This window comes from Thamnophis elegans, chromosome 3 (assembly GCF_009769535.1).
Source record: "Thamnophis elegans isolate rThaEle1 chromosome 3, rThaEle1.pri, whole genome shotgun sequence".
Lineage (NCBI taxonomy): Eukaryota > Metazoa > Chordata > Lepidosauria > Squamata > Colubridae > Thamnophis > Thamnophis elegans.
The window spans coordinates 144,898,135-144,925,362 of NC_045543.1; positions in this window are offsets into that span (position 1 = coordinate 144,898,135).

Here is a 27,228-nt window from a genome sequence, read left to right on the forward strand (position 1 = left end):
TTAGGTCTTGAATAAAGAAGAAATAGTAAACAAAGAAGGAGATTTCTATTATTGAACAAGGAGGCCATGCACTGCGTTGAGACCTTGGAGTAATTAAATGGGACGGTTTCCCCTGGTTTGAATAAGTCTTGCTTTAGGCTGGAATGGAAGCAGATGCAGAAATGTTATTGTTTCCTTTTTTTTTTTTAAAGAAAGCTGAAAATGGCTTGAAAGCAACATTGGTTCCTGCGGTTTCCACCTGAGGACAATCTATAATCCCAAACACCACCATGGGTTCTTTTTTTAAACCCAAAAGTTTTTTTTCTTCATAACACGGACTGTTGATCCATCAAGTCAAAATCTGGCAACTTTTTTTGAAATAAAAGAATAACAGAGTTGGAGGGGACCTTAGAGGTCTTCTAGTCCAGCGGCCTGCACAAGCAGGAGACCCTATACCATTCCAGATAAATGGTTATCCAAAATCTTCTTAAAGACTTCCAATGTTGGAGCATTCAAAACTTCTGGAGACAAGTTGTTCCACTGATTAATTGTTCTCACTGTCGGGAAATTCCTCCTTAGTTCTAGTTTGATTTCTCTCCTTGATGAGTCTTCATCCATTGCTTCTTGTTCTGTCTTCAAGTGCTCTTACAGAATACCCCCCTCTTCTTTGTGGCAGCTCCTTAGATATTGGAAGACTGCTATCCTTCGTCAGTCCTTTGTCAGCTTATATCTATCTATCTATCTATCTATCTATCTATCTATCTATCTATCTATCTATCTATCTATCTATCTATCTATCTATGTACATACGTACGTATGTACATATGTTTTCATTCATTTTCATGGGTGTAGATATGCTGGTCTTGTTGTATTCGGGTCTTTTCTCACGTAAGATTGAGATTGAATCTCACCAAAGATTAACCAAAGAGGAAGAAGAAGAGGAAGAAGGAGAAGAAGAAGAAGAAGAAGAAGAAGAAGAAGAAGAAGAAGAAGAAGAAGAAGAAGAAGAAGAAGAAGGAAGAAGAAGAAGAAGAAGAAGAAGAAGCAGCAGCAATGTGGATGCTCAATTAAGATGGCAGTGAGGTACAACTTTGGAAAACCTGAAAGACCAAGTTGGAAAGAAAGAAATCTCTGTTTTCTAACTAAAGCCTTTCCTTTAATAATCACATTTTGATATTTATGGTTTCGAAAATTCTGCATATTATCTTTTTTTTTTTTCAGAAAAGAAAAGGAAAGAAAGAAAAGAGAAGAGAAACAGGCATCAACCTATAATTATATTTCCAATTTTGGTTCAGAAACTGAAAATGGGCTAAAGTTTGCATCAAAATACAAAGCACATGATGCTCTCCTTAATCCCTATTTACCACCCAAGCTGCACAACCATCGCTGTTGATGCATTCATGTCAGAAATGAAAACCTGGATGATGTTCTTATGTATGAGAACATTTACAGTCGTTCATGTTATTCGTTTTAACTTTTTTTACCCCCTCCTGGTTTGCCAGCCATCAGCTTCCGCTCCTTCTGAATTCAGATTTCAGTGTACAGCTTTCTAAAATTCTTAGCTTTCAGGGAGGTTCTACAATAAGTTGGCATTTGAGCAAGTGGCACCCATTAGCCATAGACGACGACTTCTTAGAGCCATATAAGTAGTCTTTACAGAGGGGGGGGGTTTGATTAGTGGTTATCAACCCTTGTGGTCCGTAATGGCTTCATTGGATAAAATTTTCTAGATCTGTGGCTCTCAACCACTGTGGTCCATGATGTCTTCACAAGGGAAAAGGTTCTAGATCAGTAGCTCTCAACCATTGTTATCGATTATGTCTACACAGGGGGAAAAGATTCTAGATTTCTTTAATTTCTCTGTAAAAATAGGATAAGTTAAGTACATTGACATATAGTGGAAATACACCAAGGGGAGGAGGAGTGGGATAGAAGAAAGATGGGTAGAGAGGGATGGGAGAGAGGGTGGGAGGCAAGGTGAGAAGGAAGGGAGAGAGTGGATCGGGAGAGAGGAGTGCTAGAGGGGGAGGGGAAGTAGGCTAGAGGGGGATGATGGAGGGAAGATAGAAAGTTGGAGGGAGGTGGAAGAAAGAGGTGTATGGAGAGTGGAAGAGGTATATTGGGTTTCTATTTTGGGGGGTATTGTTGACAAGAGGAATTGCTGCGATTATTGTTTAATGTTGTATGGCGTTGGCTATGCACAGTATATATGTGAGTGTATGAAAATGAAAAAATGGAAAATTAAAAACATTATCTCCGGAGAAAAAAAAAGATTCTAGATCCGTGGCTCTCAACCACTGTGGTCCATGATGTCTTCACAGGGGGGAAATGTTCTAGATCAGTGACTCGCAACCACTGGAATATGTCATATCTACACAGCGGGAAAAGATTCTAGATCCGTGGCTCTCAACCACTGTGGTCCATGATGTCTTCACAGGGGAAACATTTCTAGATCAGTGGCTCTCAACCACTGTGGTCCATGATGTCTTCACAGGGGAATTAGTTCTAGATCATTTTACCGATCTCAGAAGGATAGAAGGCTGAGTCAACCTTGAGTCAATCAGAATCGAACGCCTAGCAGTGAGCAGTGAGTTAAACTACAATACTGCATTCTAACCACTGCACTACCACAGCTGCTTTTAGGGCCAATAGTCAGATAAAATAAATTTGAATCTGGGGCAAAAAATGTAACAAGAAAGCACTTCAGACAAGACTCTCCTTAGTCATCCCAAAACCAGAACGAAGGAGAGGGGAAGTTATTCAGAGTTGAAATAGTGTAGCTGTCATGATTCAGGATAATGTCAGGGTTCCAAGTAACATCCCTATGAAAGAAGACTCCAAGGCTAGAGATACCTCAAAGTTCCATTTCATCAGAGATGTTCATATTGGCACATCTGGGAGAACCCAAACCTGAAAGCTTCCAGGTTTTCCCCACCCAAAAGAAAGTCCAAGTCCCTGTCCAGCACCCACATGTCCATCCCATGGCCGAATCAGGCACCATCCCAACTGGAGATGCTTCCCAGTCACATCACTCCAGGTACAGGGCAAGACTATATCTTCCTCACTCCATATAATCCCAACTCCCATTTTCACACAGCACGAAATGTGGCAGGCCTGAAGGCCCATTGCAAAAGATGACTTCCAGGCCCGACACCAGCATTATAATCTCATGATAAAAGTAGCATTAGTCCTTGATTTCCAAATTTGATCCACCTCGGAAGGCTGAGAAAAGAATGGTGCAGGCAACTCCTATGGCATCCTATTGAAGCAAAAGTTGAACTTTGAAACAGCAGAACAGGAAGAGCATCAGCCCTTTTGCAATCTGATGCTGGAGAAGATGCCTGAGAATATTATGGATAGCCAAGACAACAAACCAATTGCTTACACGGCAAATCAATCCAGGGTTCTCACTTGAGGTAGAAAGGAGCTGGCTCAAATGATCATCCTTCAGATACCTGATGTGAAGACCTAGCTCCTCTTAAGAAGTCAATAATTTGAGGAAAGATGGAAGGAAAGAGGAGGAGGAGGAGGAAGGAGGAGGAGGAGGAGGAGGAGGAGGAGGAGGAGGAGGAGATGGCAACCAGAAGCAATGTGGATGCTCAATTAAGATGGCAGTGAGGTACAACTTTGGAAAACCTGAAAGGCCAAGTTGGGAGACAGATCATCCTAGAAAAGATCTATGGGGTTGCAGAGTGTTGACACGGACTTGAAGGCATATAATCAATCAATCCACCCTTCCATCAATCAATCAATCATTCCATCAGTCAATCAATCAAAGTGGACTGTTCGGAGAATAAGTCTTTTTATTCCTCATTTCCGTGCGACCAAGTTAATGCATCAGTTGGAGAAGACAACAACAAACATACCATCCATCATGCTGGCATCTTTGAGTCTTTTACTGATAACAATCTCATGATTCCTCTCAAGTGAAAAAGTGGAGTGGAGACTACAGAATGACGGAGCTGGAAGGGACCTTGGAGGTCTTCTAATCCATCCCTTGCTCAAGCAGGAGACCCTATACCATTTCAGACAAATGGCTGTCCAGTCTCTTTAAAAAAACTCCCATGATGGGATACCCACAGTTTCTGGAGCTGAGCTGCTCCACTATTTAATTGTCTTCACTGTTAGGAAGTTTTTCCTTAATTCCAGGTTGGTTCTCTTTGATTAGCACAAAAGGATTAGCCCTTTCTTTAGTACGAAATCTGAGCCAACATTTTCCCTTCCTTTGCAATTAATAATGGCCAGCAAAGTTTTCACTTCATTATATAGCACTTCAAACTCAGTCAGCGGGGGTGGGAGGATGCGGGGGGTTGGCTGAGAGTCCTTGGGGATATATATTTCATTTTCATCTGTTTTGATGGATTTTTCAGCTCCTCTCTGATCTGCATCGTGTAAGTTGGGATCTCAATTAGCCTTGGTTTGGGGGCATTTTGGTGGCTGGGCTGCAGTGATATTGATCTGTCATAATCCAGAAGCCATTTTCTCAGTGGGAAAAAAAGGCTGGGGAGAAAATGTGGTGGTTGCAGTTAAGTTGAAGGAAAGATGATATGGAGGGACTCGGCTAAGGAACTGGTAGAAGGGAGAGCTGAAGTTAACTTAGAAAGGAAGGAAGGAAGGAGAGAAAGAAAGAAGAGAAATAATGAGAAGTGAGAAAAGAAAAGAGAGAGAGAGAGAGAAAGTAAAGAAGGGAAGAGAAGAGAAAAGAAGGGAGGAAGAGATGAAGGGAGGGAGGAAAGGAAGGGAGGGAGGGAGGAAGAGAAAGAAAGAAAGAAAGAAAGAAAGAAGGAAGGAAGGAAGGAAGGAAGGAAGGAAGGAAGGAAGGAAGGAAGGAAGGAAGGAGAGAAATGAGAAACACGAAAAGAAAAGAGAGAGAGAGAGAAAGGAAATAAAGAAAGAAGAAAAGAGAAAGAAGAGGAGAAGAAGGGCAGGTCAGAGGAAGGAAGGAGGGAAGAAAGGGAGAAAGAGAAGAAAGAGAGAGAGGGAGAGGGAGAGACAGACAAACAGACAGACTGACAGATGGATAGAAAATGGGCCAAATTATATACAGGAGCTGAAGCTACCCAGCCATTCTATCAATTAGACACAAAGACATCATACATCTATCTCCAATATAAATTGGCCTTTATGTTGAGATGATCTCATAAATGACATTATCTCCTTCTCTCCCCTATCCTTGCTTCCTCTATGATTCTCATTAAATAGCATGGAATGAAAAAAAAAATAGAATCCTCTCCCCTCTCCTCCAGCCCCTCCAGGAAAGGTGATTCGGATTCTAGTGACATTCTTACAGGTTGTGAACGAGGAGCTGGGAAAGATGTGGGAAGATATTGATGATCTCAAGACATCTTCAAGAAAGAGGATAGAAGGGCACAACATAAGGTGACCCAACCTTATTTGCTTTCTAGAAGCAACTTGAATTGATTGTTCAATCATGAAAGATATTCAGTTGACCCTTCAAGCTAGGAATTAATCATCATTAATATTTAATATTTAACATTTAATATTTTGATTGCTTTAATATCGGTGTATATTGATTTACTATTCATTGCCCCGAAACTATATGAATTGGAGCAGCCTATATATTCCTTTTAGGAAACTAATGAATATATAAATAGAATGTGGTTTCTTCTTAAAGCAGCTCAGTGGCCTAGAGCAGTGGTTCCCAAACTTGGCAACTTTAAGACTTGTGGACTTCAACTCCCAGAATTCTCCAGCCAGCTGGCTGGAGAATTCTGGGAGTTGAAGTCCACAAGTCTTAAAGTTGCCAGATTTGGGAACCACTGGCCTAGAGGTGAAGACGCTCACTCACTGCCCGCTCCGAAGGTTGAGAGTTTGATCCTAGGTACTGACGGATTGATTGATTTTGATTTGATTGATTGATTTTATTATATTTATATGCTGCCCTTTTCCCCCGAAGGGGACTCAGGGCGGCTCACAATTCAAATCAGGGAAGCGAGGTACAGACAAAAAATAAAAGACGAAACATAACAATACATAATTTAAAAACACACAACAGTCATACCATTCGAGACGGATATTTCTCTATCAGTGTGCAAATAGGAAATATCTACCATGTGATACGGAAAGTCTTAGAGTGTGCAGAGATTGACAGACTCACAAAAGAGATCAAAGATAAAGGAAAAACAGATTATTATATGGTTTGGAATGAATGGTATAAATCAGTGATGTCTAATCTTTTTGTAAAGGTGTGCCAAAATTGTGTGCGTGCATGCCCAGACCCACAATGGAATGCACCCCACCCACCTGCACATACATGTGACACCCCCCATGCATGCACACGTGACTCCCTGTGCATGTGCATGATTCCTCCCTGCATGGGGGGGGGGAGTTTTCACCCTCCTCAGGGTCCAGAGGCTTTCCTGAAGCCTGGGGAGGGCAAAAACGGCCTTCCCCGGTCCTCCGGAAGGCCTAAAATCAGCTGTATGTATATTTTTATGTATAAAAACACTGGATTTACATGTATAGACAATGACATATTGGAGTAGAGGGAGGGAAATGCACATATGATGGATATATAACGATATGGAAATATTGTATAGAAAGAATTGAATTGAATTGAATTGAATTGAATTGATTTTATTTGTAGGCCGCCCTTTTCCCTGAGGGGACTCAGGGCGGCTCACAGAAAACCAGGAAGGGGGGAATACAGCACTAAGACGACAACACATAATAAAATAATAAGCAACATGCATACAACATTCGGGCGGGGTAATGGTCCTTATCCCCAGGCCTGACGGGTGAGCCAGTTCTTCAAGGCCGTGCGGAAGGCCTGGACGGTGGAGAGGGTACGAATCTCTACGGGGAGCTCGTTCCAAAGGGTCGGGGCCGCTGCTGAGAAGGCCCTCCTCCTTGTGGTTGCCAGCCGACATTGGCTGGCCGATGGAATGCGGAGGAGGCCTAACCTATGAGATCTTATAGGTCGCAGGGAGGTAATTGGCAGAAGGCGGTCTCTCAAGTATCCAGATCCACTGCCATGTAGGGCTTTATGGGTGATCAATAGCACCTTGAAGCGCATCCGGAGATCGACAGGTAGCCAGCGCAGCTCGCGGAGGATAGGTGTAATGCGGGTGAATCGGGGTGCACCCGCGATCACTCGCGCGGCTGCGTTCTGCACTAGCTGAAGTCGCCGGATGCTCCTCAAGGGCAGCCCCATGTAGAGCACGTTGCAGTATTCCAGCCTAGAAATCACGAGGGCCCGAGTGACTGTTGTGAGAGCCTCCCGGTTCAGGTAGGGTCGCAACTGGCGCACCAGGCGTACCTGGGCGAATGCCCCACTGTCAAAGTTTTTACTTTTTTGTTTTTTTAAACTGTGTAATAAAAAAATTTTTTTAAAAAAAGAAGCATTTAAAAATGCTTCTGTGCATGCAATATAGCAATAGCAATAGCAGTAGACTTATATACCGCTTCATAGGGCTTTCAGCCCTCTCTAAGCAGTTTACAGAGAGTCAGCATATTGCCCCCTACAATCCGGGTCCTCATTTTACCCACCTCAGAAGGATGGAAGGCTGAGTCAACCCTGAGCCGGTGAGATTTGAACCGCTGAACTGCTGATCTAGCAGTAGCCTGCAGTGCTGCATTTAACCACTGCGCCACCTCGGCTCTGCACAAAAGCAAAAACCAAGATGGTGGCGCCTATAACACTGGCAAGAGAACCAGTTAGGGGGTGTGCCAGGCCCAGTTATTGCCTACTCAGCGGAACCGGTAAGAACCCATCTCTGCCACAGAGAGGCCTCTGCTTCCCACATGTGGCATGCATGCCATTAAAGCAGGATGAAACATGAACTAAAATATAAAAGTCAGGCGTGGCAGAAGGGAGAGATAAAAAACCTGTTTGTAAGATGTGTACAAAAACAGGAAAATGTCACAAGCCCTAAACCACACAAATCCAGTAAAGGTTCCAGTAAATGTCCTTATGTCAAAAGCCCCAAACCACAAGGTTCGGCTAAAGTTCGTATAGAGACACGTAGTCAGTACCTGTTCTGACCCCCCTCTCCGTACACCAAGGCACTCCAAAACAAGATTACTGCTAGATGATTTATTCACAGTAAATCAACACACTGACCAGACCTTGGCAGCAATCCAGACTTCCAAGATAAGAAATATACACAAGAGCTTCTCCAGCATTGGTAATAAAGTTGAATCATGCAAACAGTCTCCTCCCAAAGTCTCTCCTTATATACTCTTTTGAGAGGAGCCTAATTACAACCACCTGGGTCCAATTATCTTCTGTATCTGCGTAGTTGTTCTCTGCGTCTATCAGCCCACCATTCCCTGGTGTCCAGGACCAACTCCTTTGTCTCCTCCCCACTGCTCCGAGGCCTGACGTCATGGGCACACTCCCTTTGGCTTTCACCACTGCTCCATGCCTCAGGCACCTCCTGGTGGCCAACCAGCCTCTCTGGTCCCTATTTGGAATCGGAACCCTGTCCAGGGTCCTCCACATCTTCCAGAGCCAACTCATAGGGCCCCTCGCTGTTGGAGTCTGTTTGCAGTTCCAACAGCTCCTGCTGGGCCACAACAGTACCTATGACCCAAGACAAAAGGAGAAGTAAGACAATATCTACTTATAAGGCTTCTTTCCTCAAGGTAACCAATAAGAAATGAGTTAAGTGTTTCCCTGTTACGCTGCCTTTGAGAATGTATAAGAATGTGTGCTTCGATGATAAGGGTCGTTCAGAAGTTGCATGCTACCCTTTGATTAGCTTTTCTGAACCTAGCTGCCAATAAACTTCTCCCTGATCCCGAGATGTCTAAGTCTTGTTATTTTCTGCAACCCCATAGGTCCGCCATCACAGGTAAAGGATCTCCTGCTTGAGCAGGGGGCTGGACTAGAAGATCTCCAAGGTCCCTTCCAGCTCTATTCTGATTCTTAGTCTTTCTTTTCTCTACATTAGAGAAAAGTGTTTTTGTCTTTCCTTTCATCAACCGCAAAAAAAAAAACATGCTTTGATTCTGTTCTTTTCGAGGGAGGGGCCTTACTCTCTTTCCCCCCCTCTCTCCTTTAAATTGGAGCTAAGTGATTCAGTTCATCAAAGCCAAAGGATCCTTTAAATGACATTTGAGAGCAAACCTGAGCAGACATCAAATGTTTTCTAGCACGGCAACTCACTGATTCAGCCTGACTGGCTTAAAATCGATGCAATCAACTATTTCTTGTGGATTATGGTGAGGGGCACTAATTACAAAATATCACCTTCCCAGGCTTAAAGCATTTTCAGTGTAAGATTAAGGTAGCTACATGCTGAGCTTAATCTGCAGCCTTTGATTGCTTTCCTTAATTATTTTTATTACAGCGGGAAGTGCGTCATCTAGGATGTCTACAGATTGGGTTGAAAATTCTTCTCTAGTCTTCCCTTTCCCCAAAAGGCCATTCATAGGGACCTGCCATGCCCCCGTCGGAGAGGGAAGATGAGCTGGAACCAGAGCTGACAGAGATTGATGGGGCAGCTTCATTGGCTGTGGAAGACAATGGGGAAGTCCAGGGCGAGGGCCGTTCAGGATTAGAACAGCTTGTAGACAGTGGCAGGATGAACATGAGAGACATGAGCTCAGGCGATGAGCAATAACCACCCCCTCCTGATCCAAGAGCATGGAGAGTGGAGAGAAGGTGAGAACAGTACAGATTGAGCAGGCTACTTGGGAGGAGAATGGGACTTAAGGAGACACTGTGGGGAGGGGCATTTGTTAGGAACAAATGCTGAATTCCTGAAGTGTTGTGTGCCGACGTTTGAACTTCCCAAGAGTCCTTGCATTCTTTCTAGCATTCTGGACTAATTACCTAGGTCCTATGCTTCTTGAACTCTTTGATTTGCCCTGCTGGATTTATTGCTGTGTAGCCTTGGGTTACATCGTGATGGGCTGGAATATTTGCAGCTGAAGGCTGCTTGAGGTGTGTGTGTGGGGGGGGGGAGTTGACATCACTTTGCTCTGGGACTTGCCGGAAACATGGGAGCATTTGGGGAAATTTGGAGCAAAAAAGGGGTGGTTTGAACTGTCAGCTGCTTGTGTTATTTCTGTGCTGTACCCTGGGTCATCATAGCAATAGCAATAGCAATAGCAGTTAGACTTATATACCGCTTCATAGGGCTTTCAGCCCTCTCTAAGCGGTTTACAGAGTCAGCATATTGCCCCCAACAACAATCCGGGTCCTCATTTTACCCATCTCGGAAGGATGGAAGGCTGAGTCAACCCTGAGCCGGTGAGATTTGAACAGCCGAACTGCAGAACTGCAGTCAGCTGAAGTAGCCTGCAGTGCTGCCTTTAACCACTGCGCCACCTCGGCTCTTATCATAGGGCCTTCCCACTATTCTATTCCATAGGCCAGACCCTGCAGAAAACAGCTTTTAAAAATAACCCAGTCAGGAGTTACCAAATCCCAAGCTGTGGTCCAGTACTGAGCTGTGGCCCATTTGGAAGTGGGCCATGGAATTGGCACATGAGCATGAGCATGCACGCAACTCAGTGGTGAAATTCATTTTTTTTTACTATCGGTTCTATGGGCTTGGTAGGCGTGGCAGGGGAAGAATATTGTAAAATCCTCATTCCTTCACATCTCCAGGGGAAGAATAATGTAAAATTTCCATTCCCTCCCTACTCCAGGTGAAGGATAATGTAAAATCCCCATTCCCTTCCATCCCCAGGGGAAGGATACTGTAAAATCCCCATTCCCTCCCATCTCCAGGGGAAGAATACTGTAAAATCCCCATTCCCCCCCAACTCCAGGAGAAGGATAATGTAAAATCTCCATTCCCTCCCATCTCCAGGGGAAGAATACTGAAAAATCTCCATTCCCTCCCTACTCCAGGTGAAGGATACTGTAAAATCCCCATTCCCTCCCAACTCCAGGGGAAGGATACTGCAAAATCTCCATTCACTCCCAACTCCAGGGGAAGGATACTGTAAAATCCCCATTCCCTCCCAACTCCAGGGGAAGGATACTGCAAAATCTCCATTCCCTCCCTACTTCAGGAGAAGAATACTGCAAAATCTCCATTCCCTCTCTACTCCAGGGGAAGGATACTGTAAAATCCCCATTCACTCCCAACTCCAGGGGAAGGATACTGCAAAATCTCCATTCCCTCCCAACTCCAGGGGAAGGATACTGTAAAATCTCTATTCCCTGCTGGATTTCATCTCTGATGCAGCTCCATTTGCATGAGCAGCAAACAAGCATGTGTGCAAAGCTCCATTTGTACAAGCAGGAGATGCACATTCCTTCCACTAGCACAAATGGCCCCGCATGGATGCATGTTCACTGGCCATTCACATAGAACCATCCTTTACCCCCAACCCCCCGCCTGTCGGCAAAGTGGAAAGATTGGGGACCAGTCCTAGCCCATGATGTCTACATTAAATAATAACTCTAGCATTAATAACAATAACACCAGTACTAATTTACAATTTACCAACCACTCAGAATGAACCATCATCCTGAAGGCAGTCTTTAAAGACCAGTGAACAGCCACACTGCAAACAAAGTTAGAACTTGACAGGTCACAAGAAATTGCATTGACAGAGGGATACAATCAAGAGCAAGGGAGGTATTAATTTCATTTCTTTTATTAAATTTATAGGCCGTCCAATCCTGGAGGACTCCGGGCAGCTTACAACGAAAGAAGAAAAAAAGAAAAACAAAATAAGTAAAGAAATAGTTTAAAATTCACAACACACATACGTTCTGATTGGGGCTGGACCCTACATAGTAAGGTCAACAGCCCTAGGCCTGCCGGAACAGCCGGGTTTTAATGGCTTTCCTGAAGGCCCTGAGAGTGGGTAAGGTCCGGACCTCTGGGGGTAGCTGATTCCACAGGGTCGGAGCAGCCACAGAGAAGGCTCTCCTCCGGGGGCCCGACAGCCGACACTGTCCGGCTGACGGTATCCGAAGGAGGCCCACCCTGTGGGATCTTATCGGCCATTGGGAGGTGTATGGCAGTAGGCAGTCTCGCAGATAGGCTGGTCCTAAGCCATGTAGGGCTTTAAAGGTAATAACCAACACCTTGAACTGCGTCCGGAGACCAATTGGCAGCCAGTGCATCTCGCGGAGGACAGGTGTAATATGGGTGTATCTCGGTACACCCAATATCGCTCACGTGGCTGCATTCTGGACTAGCTGTAGTCTCTGAATGCTTTTCAAGGGTAGCCCCATGTAGAGCGCATTGCAATAATCGAGCCTTGAGCTGACAAGGGCCTGAGTGACCTCTCTATAAAGCCCTAGTAAGACCACACCTAGAGTACTGCCTCAAATTATGGTCACCACACTATAAAAAAGATGTTGAGACTCTAGAAAGGGTGCAGAGAAGAGCAACCAGGATGATTTGGGGACTGGAGGCTAAAACATACAATGAACAAATGCAGAAACTGGGCATGACTAGTCTAGTGAAGAGAAGGACGAGGGGAGATATGACAGCAATCTTCCAATATTTGAGGGGCTGCCCCAGAGAGGAGGGGGATCAAGCTATTTTCCAAAGCACCCAAAGGCCAGACCAGGGATAATGGATGGAAACTGGCCAAGGAGAGATTCAACCTAGAAATAAGGAGGAACTTTCTGACATTGAGAACAATCAACCCATGGAACAGAAGTTGCCTTCAGAAGTTGTGGGAGCTTCATCACTGGAAGCTTTCAAGAGGAGACTGGACTGTCAAAAATGGTGTAGGGCTTTCTGCTTGGGTGATGGGTTCAGTTAGATGATCTACCAGGTCCCTTCCAACTCTGTTAACCTGTTAATCACCATCATCATCATCATCATTGTCAGAATATTCATGAACTGGCAGAGACATGGTAACAGGAGGAGCCAAGGTGGCGCAGTGGTTAGGGTGCAGTAATGCAGGCCACTTTAGCTGACTGTGATCTGCAGCTCAGCAGTTCAAATCTCACCGGCTCAAGGTCGACTCAGCCTTCCATCCTTCCGAGGTGGGTGAAATGAGGACCCGGACTGTGGGGGCAAGTTGCTGACTCAATTTGCTAAAAATTTGTAAACCACTTAGAGAGGGCTAAAAGCCCTATGAAGCGGTATATAAGTCTAATAAATAAATAAATAAACAAACAAACAGGTTCAGCCAATGAGGCTTATTTGTTAACAGAAACATAAGTAAGAAGTCTGGGCATGGCTTAGCTGTATTAAACTCTGAACTCTGAACTGAAACCAATCTCTCATGTGCCTGTGTTTTGCCTGTAACTACTACCACATTGGAGAATCCACTATTGGTATTAGACATTTACTCATGTGTTATTATGCATATAAAGAAGTTAATGAATCCTGCTGAATCAGTTATCTGTGTCTGCTTTCTGGATTTGATTTCTGCAACAAACTCTGACAATCACATGCTTACACAGACATAACACAAACACATTTAAATTGCTCAAAAACAACACTACAACATTGGGCACTACACAACGCTGCATCCAGGATCGGATCTGGATAAATTACATCATGTTGCCTTAAAATGCAAACTGAAGAGTTCTCTCTTCCACCTCTAACTGAACTTTGGATTCTTTTTCTACTACAGGTTGTTGCTTCCTCCTCTTTTTGCTACCCCAATTCATCATTTTTACCACACTTCGCTGTGTGAGAGTTTCATGGCAATTTATGTCATTACACAAATTATACAAATTGCCATTAACTGATCTAATGTACTATAAAGAATTGGAAGCATGAAGAAAAAAATTATTTGAATTTTTCTTCTGCATGTTTGCATTGCTTTATGACTTCATTTATCAATTCTGTTAATTGAAATTTATATCATTAGGGTGAAATGTAAAGGGGTGGGTTCTTCCCCCTTCTTTTGTTAGCCTCAATTTTCAGAAACTCTTTGTCTCTCTCCAGTAGTATGTGAGGAAGACCATGTTAAACAGGATGAAGGGATCCTGCCAAGGGAATAGTGAAATAAGACACCATGTATCCTTGGCATTTAACACCAGAACTCGGGACCCAGTGGCTCAGTGGCTAAGACACTGAGCTTGTCGATCAGAAAGGTCAACAGTTTGGCGGTTTGAATCCCTAGCGCCACATAACGGAGTGAGCTCCCTTTCCTTGTCATAGCTTCGGCCAACCTAGCAGTTCGAAAGCATGTAAAAATGCAAGTAGAAAAATAGGAACCACCTTTGGTGGGAAGGGAACAGTGTTTTGTGTGCCTTCGGTGTTTAGTCATGCCAGCCATATGAGAACATTCTCAAGCTGTGAAGGAGTCAGTGGGAGAATTGTACTTTCAGACTTGCAAGATTCTGTTAATGCTGCCTTGATGATTATGTTATCCATTCAGTAGTGTCCGACTCTTGGCCTTACAGTATATGTTGTAACCCCAAAAAATAAAGACTCGCTAGAAGAGAATAGACTCGTCGAGTCATACTTCGTTCCTGTATCTGGGAAGGCTGGCATCAATATTTCAAGTCTGAAAATACAAATCTCCCACTGTCTGCTTTAAAGGTTGGGATGTTAAGGAGTGTCCCTTCTGACTTCTTTCTCTGCCCATTATGTAGCCACAGGCTATGTTCACTCTTATCTGGCTGTTCCTCGGTAGCATCTCTGCCCATTATACAGCCTCAGGCCATGCCCTCTCTTTTCTGACTGTTCCTAGATAGAAGGAGTCCTAAGGTTGTTCCATCCTGGCTGACAAATGAATCAGTAAAACCCTAAAAAGGGTTCTTTTGAAGTTGTCCTTTGTGGACAGAGAAATTTGGAAGGCGATTTCTTTTAATTTCTCTGAAGAAGTAGGCACATTCCCAATCATTGCTCAAGGGCCAAAAAAAGAGAACATTTTTCCTCAAAAAGTGGGTTTTATCTAAAATGTTTTTCCCTTGGCCATTTAAGAAGCATGGAACCAAGGGACGGACACACAGACACACGCACACACACACCATTCACAAATGGTTGAAGTAGAAGATCTCCGAGGTCCCTTACAACTGTATTATTTTATGTTCTATGTTCTGGGTGGTAGGTTTATTGCTACTTGCACATTGACGGCAATCTTCATACAGTCATAAACTCACTACCAAACTACTACATAAATACTGCAAAGTTTCAGGCACTTCCTTCCCATCAGCCATTCAGGGATAGCCAATTGCTTCAGTCTTCCTCTCAACTCAGCTGCAGATTCCATCACAGAACATGAAGTACTGGTACCAATGTCATGAAATATGTAGAGATTCTCAGTCATCTAGGTCATGATTGTCCCAACTTTTAGAGATACAATTTGGAATGAACACCCTTTGAGGGGTCTGGGAGTAGGAATGGATGTCCAGAGGAAAAACCTTAGACTACAGGAACCAAAAGCACTATTCAGGTGACCCTGAGGACATAGATAAAGCTCCAGGTGGCCTCAATGACCCTCTAAGAGGATGCAAATGACCAGCTGTCTGCAAGGAATATCAATCCTTCCATTCCCCACTATCCTGTCAGAACTGAAGAAGCTTCTTGGATAAAAAGCAAAACGTCTTCAAAAGAAACCAAAACAAGCAAGTCTAGTTGCTTTCTGAAAAAAGCGCCTTTGGGATATGTCATGAAGTTCAAGATTTGCTTTGAAACCTGAGATTCATAGACATAGAATCATTGGGTTGGAAGGTCCTCTAGTCAAACACCCTGCCCAACACCCTGGAGGAGACCATACTGTATATCATCTTGGATTTAAAAAAAAGTCTAATAGCAATAGCAATAATATAGCAATAACAGTAGACTTATATACCGCTTCATAGGGCTTTCAGCCCTCTCTAAGCGGTTTACAGAGTCAGCATATTGCCCCCAACAACAATCCGGGTCCTCATTTTACCCACCTCGGAAGGATGGAAGGCTGAGTCAACCCTGAGCCGGTGAGATTTGAACCGCTGAACTGCTGATCTAGCAGTCAGCCTGCAGTGCTGCATTTAACCACTGCGCCACCTTGGCTCAATCTTTTGTCTATGGAGATTCTCAGTCATCCAGGTCATGGGCCCATTTTTGCAGAAAACAGGCCAATTTTGGGAGGTCTGCAGAGTGCAAAAACTTTTTTTTAATTTGCCTCTTCAAAACCTTAGTGTGTCTTATACTCCAGTGTGTCTTATACTCCGAAAAATATAGCAATAGCAATAGCAATTAGACTTATATACTGCTTCACAGGGCTTTCAGCCTTCTCTAAGCAGTTTACAGAGTCAGCATATATCGCCCCCACAGTCTGGGTCCTCATTTCACCCACCTCAGAAGGATGGAAGGCTGAGTCAACCTTGAGCCGGTGAGATTAGAACCGCTGAACTGCAGATAAAAGTCAGCTGAAGTGGCCTGCAGTACTGCACCCTAACCACTGCGCCACCTCGGCTCTTATATGGTAATAAAAATATTTAAAAAGAAAAGAAAGGGATAGCCTATTATGCACCTATGTCCAGAAAGTAGCTCTTTTGTAATTTGTCGGATAGGGCACAACACAGGAACATTCTTGGCAAAGCTTGAATGAAACTGGAACTCCCGTGGAGATAAACCACAGCTCCAATTCCTTTTTTCCCAGAAACTTCCTTGAGATTCCCTCTGATTGCCTCGAAGGTCGTCTCTTGCGTGGGTTGGCCGATCTCTCTTGTTACCGTATGGCATCAGGAGGCAGACATATGGTTCCAGGTTCAGTCACTGTTCTTTGCACTCCACATTAATGTTGTACTTTCTGAATCATTAATGTAGAATGAGAAAAGGGCACTTGATTGAAAAGTGATGAGAAGCGGAAACCGCAGTGGAGGAGGAATTCATTCAGAGGTGAGAGTTCATGGCAAGACACATCAAAGAGTAGCGGGACTTCTGTGGTGCAGAGATCTGAGAGGGGTGACCCACTCTCCTTCTGTCAGGGCAAGGGAAGGCATGGTCAAGGCAACTGGACTTGTTCCGCCATCAGAGGTGAGAAGAAGAAAAAAGGGAGGTAGAATCTGAAGCCAGGGCATCTGGTGTGTACAGATTGAAGGGTAGAGTTTGTGGTAGTTGATTACTCAGAGCTTTCCCAATTCTGTGACAGAAGCATTTTATCAGGGTTGTGCTCTTGATTCTTTGCTTCTAGATGTCCATGGAGATTCTCAACCATCCAGGTCATGGTTGTCCCCAAGGCGCTCTTCCAAAGGGCAACTGAACTTTCTTGCTTTGTGGGGCTGGCACAAAGAAGAGGGGGAGGTGTCAACTTGTTCTCCAAAGCACCTGAAGGCAGGACAAGAAGCAACAGATGGAAACTAATCAAGGAGAGAAGCAAGCTCGAATTAAGGGGAAATTTCCTGTCATCAAGAACAATTAACCCATGGAACGACTTGCCTTCAGAACCTATGTGTGTTCCAACACTAGAGGCTTTAAAGAAGGTTGGAGAACCATTTGTCGGAAATGGTACAGGGTTCTCCTTCTTGAGCAGGGGGTTGAACTAGAAGAACTCCAAGGTCCCTTCCAACTCTGTTAAAAAACCAAGAGAGTTTCATGGCCTTTTGAAAAAGCATCTTTGGGATATCCGCTCCTAAGTTTCTCTAGTACACCTTGGTGTGTCTGATACCTGGTACCAGACACTAATGAGGCCATACTTGAAATAATGCATCCCGTTCTGGTCACCATGATATCAAAAAGTGCTGAGACCCCAGGAAGAGTGCAGAGAAGAGCAACAAAGATCAACAGAGAAGAGCAACAAAGAGGTCTGCAGGCCGAATCATAGGACAAATGGTTGAGTGAGCTAGGTATTCTAGCCTATTGAAGAGAAGGATTCAGGGGGACATGGTAATTATCATCCAATATTTGAGGGCGTATCCCAGAGAAAAGGGATTGACTTATTCTCCAAAGCACCAGAAGCCAGGACATGAAGAAATGAGTGGAAGTTTTTTAAGGAGAAATCCAATTTAGATGTAAGTAGAACTTTTGTGGCAGCCCCTCAAGTACTGGAAGATGGCTATCATGCCGCTCTTAGTCTTTCTCTTCATTAAACTGGACATGGCTAGTTCCCTCAATTCAGTGGTGGGTTTCAAAAAATGTTTGAACCTACTCTGTGGGTGTGGCCTCCTTTGTGGGAGTGGCTTGCTGTCCATGTGACCGGATGGGAGTGGCTTGCCGCCCATGTGACCGGATATGAAGATGCCGACGACACTTGTCAGAACCACCTTAAATTACCTCACACACAGCACTGGCATGCATAAGAATAGGATGTAAACTTGTTTTTTAAAAGGCATCTTTGGTTTGCGTTAAAACAACTTCAACACACGCAATGTTCTGATTGCACCACAAACGCAGTAGTCATCCTTACCTTTCACAGAGGCACTGAGTTTTAGAAATAGGAGCATGATAGTGTAGAATAATCATATCCAAGGACCAGTGGTGGGTTTCAAAAAAAATTTGGAACCTCTTCTGTAGGTGTGGCCTGCTTTCCGGGTCCACTGGTGGAACCTCTTCTAACCGGTTCGGTAGATTTGATGAATCGGTTCTACCGAATAGGTGCGAACTGGTAGGAACACACCTCTGCCTCAATTGTTCATCATACCAAATAGTCTTCAGACACCCCTTATCATTTTTGTTGGTCTTCTCTGCACACTTCCTGGGGCCTCAGCATCTTTCTTGTGTCATGGCCACCAGAACCAAACATAATTTTCTAAATTTGGTCTCACTAGTGTAGCATAAGATAAAGGTTCCCCTCGCACACATGTGGCAGTCGTTCCTGACTCTAGGGGACGGTGCTCATCTCCGTTTCAAAGCTGAAGAGCCAGTGTTGTTGGAAGAAGTCTCTATGGTCATGTGGCCGGCATGACTAAATGCCGAAGGTGCACAGAACATGGTTCCCTTCCCACCAAAGGTGGTTCCTATTTTTCCACTTGCATTTTTTTAACCTACTTTTGAACTGCTAGTTTGACAGAAGCTGGGACAAGTAACAGGAGCTCACTCCATTACGCGACACTAGGGATTCGAAATGCCAAACGGCCGACCTTTCTGATTGACAAGCTCAGCATCTTAGCCACTGAGCCACCGCATAGCATAGAGTGGTACAATTCTTTGGTTTCACCACAAAACCGCCGTAGACTAAAGCACGCTCGACGAAAGCGCGTACCTGACGTCATCACAGCGCGACGAAAACCTCACGCTGTGAGTGGTAAAGTTAAAATTAACACGAAAACCTTACCCTAACCCCCCCAAACCTAACCCTAACCCTAACCCTAACCCTAACCTAACCCTAACCCTAACCCTAACCCTAACCCTAACCCTAACCCTAACCCTAACCCTAACCCTAACCCTAACCCTAACCCTAACCCTAACCTAACCCTAAACCTAACCCTAAACCTAACCCTTAACCTAACGCTAAACCTAACGCTAACCCTTAACCTAACCCTAAACCTAACTCTAACGCTTAACGTAATCCTAAACCTAACCCTAACCCTTAACCTAACCCTAAACCTAACCCTAAACCTAACTCTTACCTTAACGTGAATCGGCTTGCTTTAAAAGTGCTTTTTAAAGCGCCCTTTTTTCTCCACGGTCGTATTTGTCGCGCTGCTGATGACATCAGGTACGCGCTTTAATCGGGCGCGCTTTAGTGGACTGCGGTTTTGTCGTGCCACGCAATTCTTTATCCTTTTTTCTCTTCCTTTCATGGACTTACAATCTCCCTGCTTCCCTATGTAAAAAACTCAACTAGCAAATTTCCTCGGTTGTGTTATCTATCTGTCTCTGACTGGCCTCTTACTGAATTAGTCTTTTTTTTCCCCACTCTTTGAGTGTGTCTCAAATTGCACTTTTCCTGCTGGACTATTGTGTATGATTCAAACTCATTCTCTACAACTTAGTTTATTACACATGGGGCCGTGATAATGCACATACGACTCAGGCTTTTTTTTAAAAAAAAATGTGGAAGCAGCCCATCATGTGTCATTTATGGAAAATGTTATCCAAGGGGCACATAATGGGCCATTTGCAAAAGAGGCTTAACTTGCTGATCAGCTTGCCAAGATGCCAACCAGCCAAATCCGTGAGTGATCAGAAGGGGGCATTTCAGAAATTGGCTCTGGTGAAACTCTTGAAGCTCTGTGGCTGAAACTTCACAGTTAATAACTTCTAAAGGATCCATCAACCCTGAGATTGTCATCTCCTACTGCCAAAACTGAAGCAGCCCCAGATGTTCTGTTCCTTTCCTGTTATAGCCCACCATTGAATGTTTTATTGAATTCACTCTCAAATTGAATTCTTGTGTCCTTTCAATAGAACATAGAATCAAAGGGAGGGGAAGGACCTTGGAGGGCTGCAGGGGTGTGTGTGGGAGTTTCGCAGAGGTTCGGGAGAACCTCTCGCTAAGATTCTATGCAGTTCTGAGAACCCCAAAGCCCCACTCCTGGCTGACCCTGCCCACCCTGCCCGTCCCCTCCCAGGAGTCCCCACACAGCCCGTTTTGGATGCAGGTAAGTGCAAAGCGTGTGCAGAAGCTCAGGGAGGGTGAAAAACAAGCCTACTGGAAGTTTGGGAATGGGCTCATTTCTGGCCTCCAGAGGGTCTCCGGAGCTTGGGGAGGCCATTTTCGCCCTCCCGAAGGCTCAAGGAAAGCCTCTGGCGCTTAGGGAGGGCAAAAATGCTGTGGTGCAGGAGGCTGACTAGGCCACGCCCACTATGGCCACACCCCCAGCAACCAGGCAGAGAACCCCTTGCTAAAAATTTTGAAGTCCACTAAATTTCAAATTCCTGCTCAAGGTAGGACAATGTATGTCACCCCCAGAGGTGGGTTCCTACCAGTTCGCACCTATTCGGTAGAACCGGTTTGTCAAATCTACTAAACCAGTTAAAAGAGGTTCCACCAGTGGACCCAGAAAGCAGGCCACACCTACAGAATAGGTTCCAAATTTTTTTGAAACCCACCACTGGCAAGGATCTTGCAACTTGACAGCTTTAAGACTTGCATGCTTCAATGCCAGAGTTTCTGAATAGCTACTTGTACCGACCAAAGTACTAATTCATAATTTCATATCCGGTCACATGGGTGGCAAGCCACTCCCATTCGGTCACATGTGTGGTGGCAAGCCACTCTCACAAAGGAGGCCACACCCACAGAGTAGGTTCCAACAATTTTTGAAACCCACCACTGGTCACCCCAGTCAATTGATTGTCCAGTTATTTTTTTAAAGCATCCAATGATGGAGCATCCACAACTCCAGGTCCATGAGGGAAGCTGTCCCGTTGATTGATAGTTTTCACAGTCAGAAAATTTATCCTTACTTCTAGTTTGGAGCTCTCATCAACAAGCTTCCACCCATTTCCACCCATAGTTCTAAGTTTCTTCTCTCCTTGATGTTGTCTTGCTAAGGTGTTATAAAGGTAAAGGTTCCCCTTGCGTATATGTGCCAGTCCTTCCCAACTCTAAGGGGTGGTGTTCATCTCCTTTTGAAAGCCGAAGAGCCAGCACTGTCTGAAGACATCTCTGTGGTCATGTGGCCAGCATTACTAAAGGCCGAAGGCACACGGAACACTGTTACCTTCCCACCAAAGGTAGAAGATAGGCTTAAGATCCAGATAGATCTTAAGAGACTTGAACACTGGGCATTATCTAACAAAATGAAATTCAATGTAGAGAAAAGTAGAGTCTTACACTTAGATAAGAAAAATCAAAAGTACAAATATAGACTGGGTGAAACTAGGCTTAATAGCAGTAACTGTGAGAGGGATCTTAGAGTCTTAATAGACAACCAATTAAATATGAAGTAACAATGTGCAGCGGCAGCCAAAAAAAGCAAACACAATCCTAAGTTGCATTAACAGAGGGATACAATCAACCTCAAGTGAGGTATCACTCTATAAAGCCCTAGTAAGACCACACCTAGCATACTGCATTCAGTTTTGGTCACCACACAATAAAAAAGATGTTGAATCTAGAAAAAGTGCAGAGGAGAGCAACCAAGATGATGAGTGGATTGGAGGCTAAAACATATGACAAACGATTGCACGAACTGGGCATGGCTAGTCTAGTGAAGAGAAGGACCAGGAGAGACATGATAGTGGCTTTCTAATATTTGAGGGGCTGCCACAGAGAGGAGAGGGTCAAGCTATTTTCCAAAGCACCTGAAGGCCAGACAAGGAATCATGGATGGAAACTGACCAAGGATTCAACCTAGAAATAAGGAGGAATTTTCTGACAGTGAGATCAATCAACCCATGGAACAGAAGTTGCCTTCAGAAGTTTTGGGAGCTTCATCAGTTGAGACTTTCAAGAAGAGACTGGACTGCCATTGTCCAGAAATGGTGTAGGGTTTCCTGCTTGTGCGGCTGTGTGTGTGTGTGTGTGTGTGTGTGTGTGTTTGGACTAGATGACCTATAAAGTTCCTTCCAACTCTGTTAATCTGTCTAATCCTTCTCCTCCTCCTCCTCCTCCTTTTTCTAAGGAGAGAGCTACTAAAAATCAGGAGGATCACTCTTTGAAGATTATTTCTGACCTGAGAAGATTCAGAGCCTCATAAACAACAGCTGGGTGTAAATCAATGGAATGTGTGTCTTTTTGATTTATAGCAATGAAGTGTTTTGTGTAAATCAACCCAAGATTCTCAAAGAAAGGTGCCAGGAGGCTTTGGGGCAACTGAGATTTATCTTTGAAAAGCTGACTTCAAGCAGGAGCAACTTGGCTGAAATATCATCCTCCTCTGGCTTTTGATGTTTCTTTTCTTTTTTTCTTCTTTTTAATAAAAAAATACAGGAAAACAAATGCATTTGGGTTAGGGTATAAAAGGAGCACGGTAAAGATGTGTTGACAATTTAGAGTGAAATCTCGTCTCCACTGTTGAATTAATTAAAGGCACGGATGCTGGAAAGGAAGAAAAGATGGGGGAGGGGTTGAGCCAGGGGTGGGTTTCAACCAGTTTGCGGCGGTCCCTACGAACCGGTTGGTCGGCGAACCTGGAAATAAGTAACTTCCGGGAATGGCGAAGGGCCCACCCACGCGCCCGCGCTCCCTTACCCAGTTTTGGCGAGTTCTGCGCTTCCACGCATGCGCAGGATGCCTACAGCGCCTGCGCAATCCTCCAGGAGCAGCTGGAGCATCGCACAGACGCTAGTACTCATGCGCGCACCACACATGTGCGCGAGGACGCCGCTGGCCCCGTTCCAACCGAAACGGTTGGAATGGGGCGAGAAACCCACCCCTGGGTTGAGCGGGGACCCAGAAAGGAGGATCACAGCAATAGTCCTTTTAACAAGGGGAGGGGGGGTCCAGCCGCCATTACTACTGGTTCAGTAGTCAAAAAATGTGTGCGCATTTTCATTCAAAACAATCTGCGCATGCACACATTAAAAAATGAATAAAAATTAGATATTTTAATGAAGATTAAAAAAATCATACAGAACAGAAAATCATGATGGCACCACCGATCATAGAACTTTTATGGTTACGTGTCAGCTAGAGTTACTACCTATTTGGCCAAACCAGACCGGATAGATAAGAACCCACCTCTGACTTAGACTTATAGAGCCGAGGTGGCGCAGTGGTTAGAGTGCAGTACTACAGCCACTTCAGCTGACTGTTAGCTGCAGTTTGGCGGTTCAAATCTCACCAGCTCAAGGTTGACTCAGCCTTCCATCCTTCCGAGGTGGGTGAAATGAGGACCCAGACTGTGGGGGCAATATGCTGACTCTGTAAACCGCTTAGAAAGGGCTGAAAGTCCTATGAAGTGGTATATAAGTCTAACTGCTATTGCTATTGCTATATACCACTTCACAGTACTTTCACAGCCCTCTCTAAGCGGTTTACAGAGTCAGCCTCTTGCCCCCAACAATCTGGGTCCTCATTTTACCCACCCCGGAAGGATGGAAGGCTGTGTCAATCTTGAGCTAGTCATGATCGAACTCCAGACAATGGTTTGAGTTTAACAGTAGTACTGCATTCTAACCACTGTATCAGTGAGAGTGAGGAAGAAAGAAAGGAAGGAGGGAGGCAAGAAGGAAAGAAGGAAGGAAGGGGAGAAGGAGGGAGGAAGGGAGAAAGGAAAGAAGGAAGGAAGGAAGGAATAGCAACAGCACTTAGATTTATATTCTGCTTCACAGTGCTTTACACAGTGGTTTACAGATTCAGAATATTGCCCCCAACTATCTGGGTCCTCATTTTACCAACCTCGGAAGGATGGAAGGCTGAGTTAGTCAGGATCGAAGGAAGGAACTTCCTTCCTTTCTCCCCCCTCCCTCCCACCTTCACTCTCCTTCCTTCCTTCCTTCTCCCCTTATTTCCTTTCTCCCTCCCTTCCTCCTCCTTCCTTTCCTTCCTTCTTTCCTCCCTCCTCCCTCCCTCTTTCCTTCCTTTCTCCCTCCCTCCTCCCCTCCCAGAGGTGGGTTCCTACCAGTTCGCACCTATTCGGTAGAACCGGTTCATCAAATCTACCGAACCGGTTAGAAGAGGTTCCACCAGTGGACCCGGAAAGCAGGCCACACCTACAGAAGAGGTTCCAAACTTTTTTGAAACTCACCACTGGTCCTTGGATATAATTATTCTACACTATCATGCTCATATTTATAAAACTCAGTGCCTCTGGGAAAGATAAGGATGACTACTGCGTTTGTGGCGCAATCAGAACATTGCGTGTGTTGAAGTTGTTTTAACGCAAACCAAAGATGCCTTTTAAAAAACAAGTTTACATCCTATTCTTATGCATGCCAGTGCTGGGGGTGAGGTAATTTAAGGTGGTTCTGACAAGTGTCGTTGGCATCTTCATATCGGGTCACATGGGTGGCAAGCCACTCCCATCTGGTCACATGGGCGGCAAGCCACTCCCACAAAGGAGGCCACACCCACAGAGTAGGTTTGAACAATTTTTGAAACCCACCACTGTCCCCTCCCCTACCTTTCTTTCTTCTTCCCCTTCTCCCTTCCTTCCTTCCTTCCTTCCTTCCTTCCTTCCTTCCTTCCTTCCTTCCTTCCTTCCTTCTTTCCTTCCTTTTCCAAGTGCGTGCTTGTGTGTGTGTGTGAAGAAAGAAGATTGCCTATCTAAATATCTTAGACATAGGATAGTAAAAAGATTGCTCTGAAAATGAAACTCTCTCTCCATTAAAGCAATCAATAGAAGTGTATTTTTTAGAGTGCGGTTGAAGAAAATGTAGGAAAGGATTGTTTTTTTTACCTGATTACCGAGTTACTTAGCTCCTTTTAATTAATGCTCCAGTGCATTACATCAGTCCCCCTTGATTTTTGTTCAACCCTTGTGTGCTTGGTTACTTTATAAACTAGCAGATCTTGTTCTGAAGGGTCATTTTCATCCTTTGTTAAAAAGAACGGCTTTGGGGAATTTCTTAGGCAAAAAAAAAAAAAAAAGACAACTGATTTGATCAATCCACTATCGCATGTTACGGAGAAAGATGGAAGAGATTCAAATTTTCATGGGGAGAAAAAATTACCAAAGAAAGCCCTAGACTGAGAAGTCTAAAGGGCTAAACTGTGATTAATGGAACGGAACGGAACAGAACAGAATAGAATTCTTTATTGACCAAGTGTGATTGGACACACAAGGAATTTGTCTTTGGTGAAGATGCTCTCAGTGTACATAAAAAGACAAGATACATTCTATAGAATAGAATGGAAGGGAATAGAATAGAATAGAATAGAATAGAATTCTTTATTGGCCAAGTGTGATTGGACACACAAGGAATTTGTCTTTGGTGAAGATGCTCTCAGTATACATAAAAAGACAAGATACATTCTATAGAATAGAAGGGAAGGAAATAGAATAGAATAGAATAGAATAGAATTCTTTATTGGCCAAGTGTGATTGGACACACAAGGAATTTGTCTTTGGTGAAGATGCTCTCAGTATACATAAAAAGACAAGATACATTCTATAGAATAGAATAGAATAGAATAGAATAGAATAGAATAGAATAGAATAGAATAGAATTCTTTATTGGCCAAGTGTGATTGGACACACAAGGAATTTGTCTTTGGTACATAAGGTCTCAGTGTACATAAAGAAGACAAGATACATTCTATAGAATAGAATAGAATAGAATAGAATAGAATAGAATAGAATAGAATAGAATAGAATAGAATAGAATAGAATAGAATAGAATAGAATTCTTTATTGGCCGAGTGTGATTGGACACACAAGGTATTTGTCTTTGGTGCATAAGCTCTCAGTGTCCATAAAAAGACAAGATACATTCGTCAAGAATCGTTAAGGTACAATACTTAATGGTAGTCATAGGGTACAAATATGAATGATTGAGGAAACTATTTTATTTTTACATTCTACTTATTAAATTTGTTTGCCATCCATCTCATCACAAAGTGGCAACAAGGTATGTCCAGTCTGATGAAGAGAAGGAGTAGGAGGTATCAAGATAGCAGTCTTCCCGTACTTGAGGGACTGTCGCACAGAGAAGAAGAAATTCTTGTTCTTCAGAGTTTGCTATTCTCCAAAGTTATTCTCTGAAGGCAGAACAAGAAGCAATGGGTGGAAACTAATCTAGGAGAGAAGCAAACTGGAACTAAGGAGATATTTCCTGACTGTGGGAACAATTAATCAGTGGAACAACTTGCCTCCAGAAGTTGTGAATGCTCCAGCACTGGAAGTTTCCATTAATTTAGTGTTCTCATTGTCAGGAAATTTCTCTTTAGTTCTAGGTTGCTTCTCTCCTTGATTAGTTTCCATCCATTGTTCCATCCACTGCTTCAAGCAATGGATGGGAACTAATCCTGCCCTTAGGTGCTTTGGAGAACAGCCTAACCATGGAACATCCAAGGACAACCAAGATGATTAAAGGACTGGAGGCTAAAACATATGATCAACGGTTGCAAGAACTGGGCATGGCTACTCTAGTTAAGAGAAGGGCGAGGGGAGACATGAGAGTTCCAATCTTTATGGGGCTGGGGGTCAAGCTGTTTTCCAAAGCATTTGAAGGCCAGACGAGGAACAATAGATGGAAACTAAACAAGGAGAGATTCAACCTGGAAATAAGGATAATTTTTCTGACAGTGAGGACAATCAACCAATGGAACAGAAGTTGCCTTCAGAAGTTGTGGGAGCTTCATCACTGGAAGCTTTCAAGAAGAAACTGGAACTGCCATCTCTCAAAAATGGTGTAAAGTTTGCAGGGCAGGGGGTTGGACTAGATGACCTACAAGGTCCCTTCCAACTCTGTTAATCTGTACCTGTACCTCTCCAACCAACAGTGGCAGGACAAACCACCTCTATATAAACAGAGAGCAAGTTCTACTCCCCACTAGCACTGATGATGTTACTTGTTTGGATAATGAAACATCTTCAACCAAGATCGGAGAGCACCAAGGATCCTTCAATATCCCTGAGCTACAAAT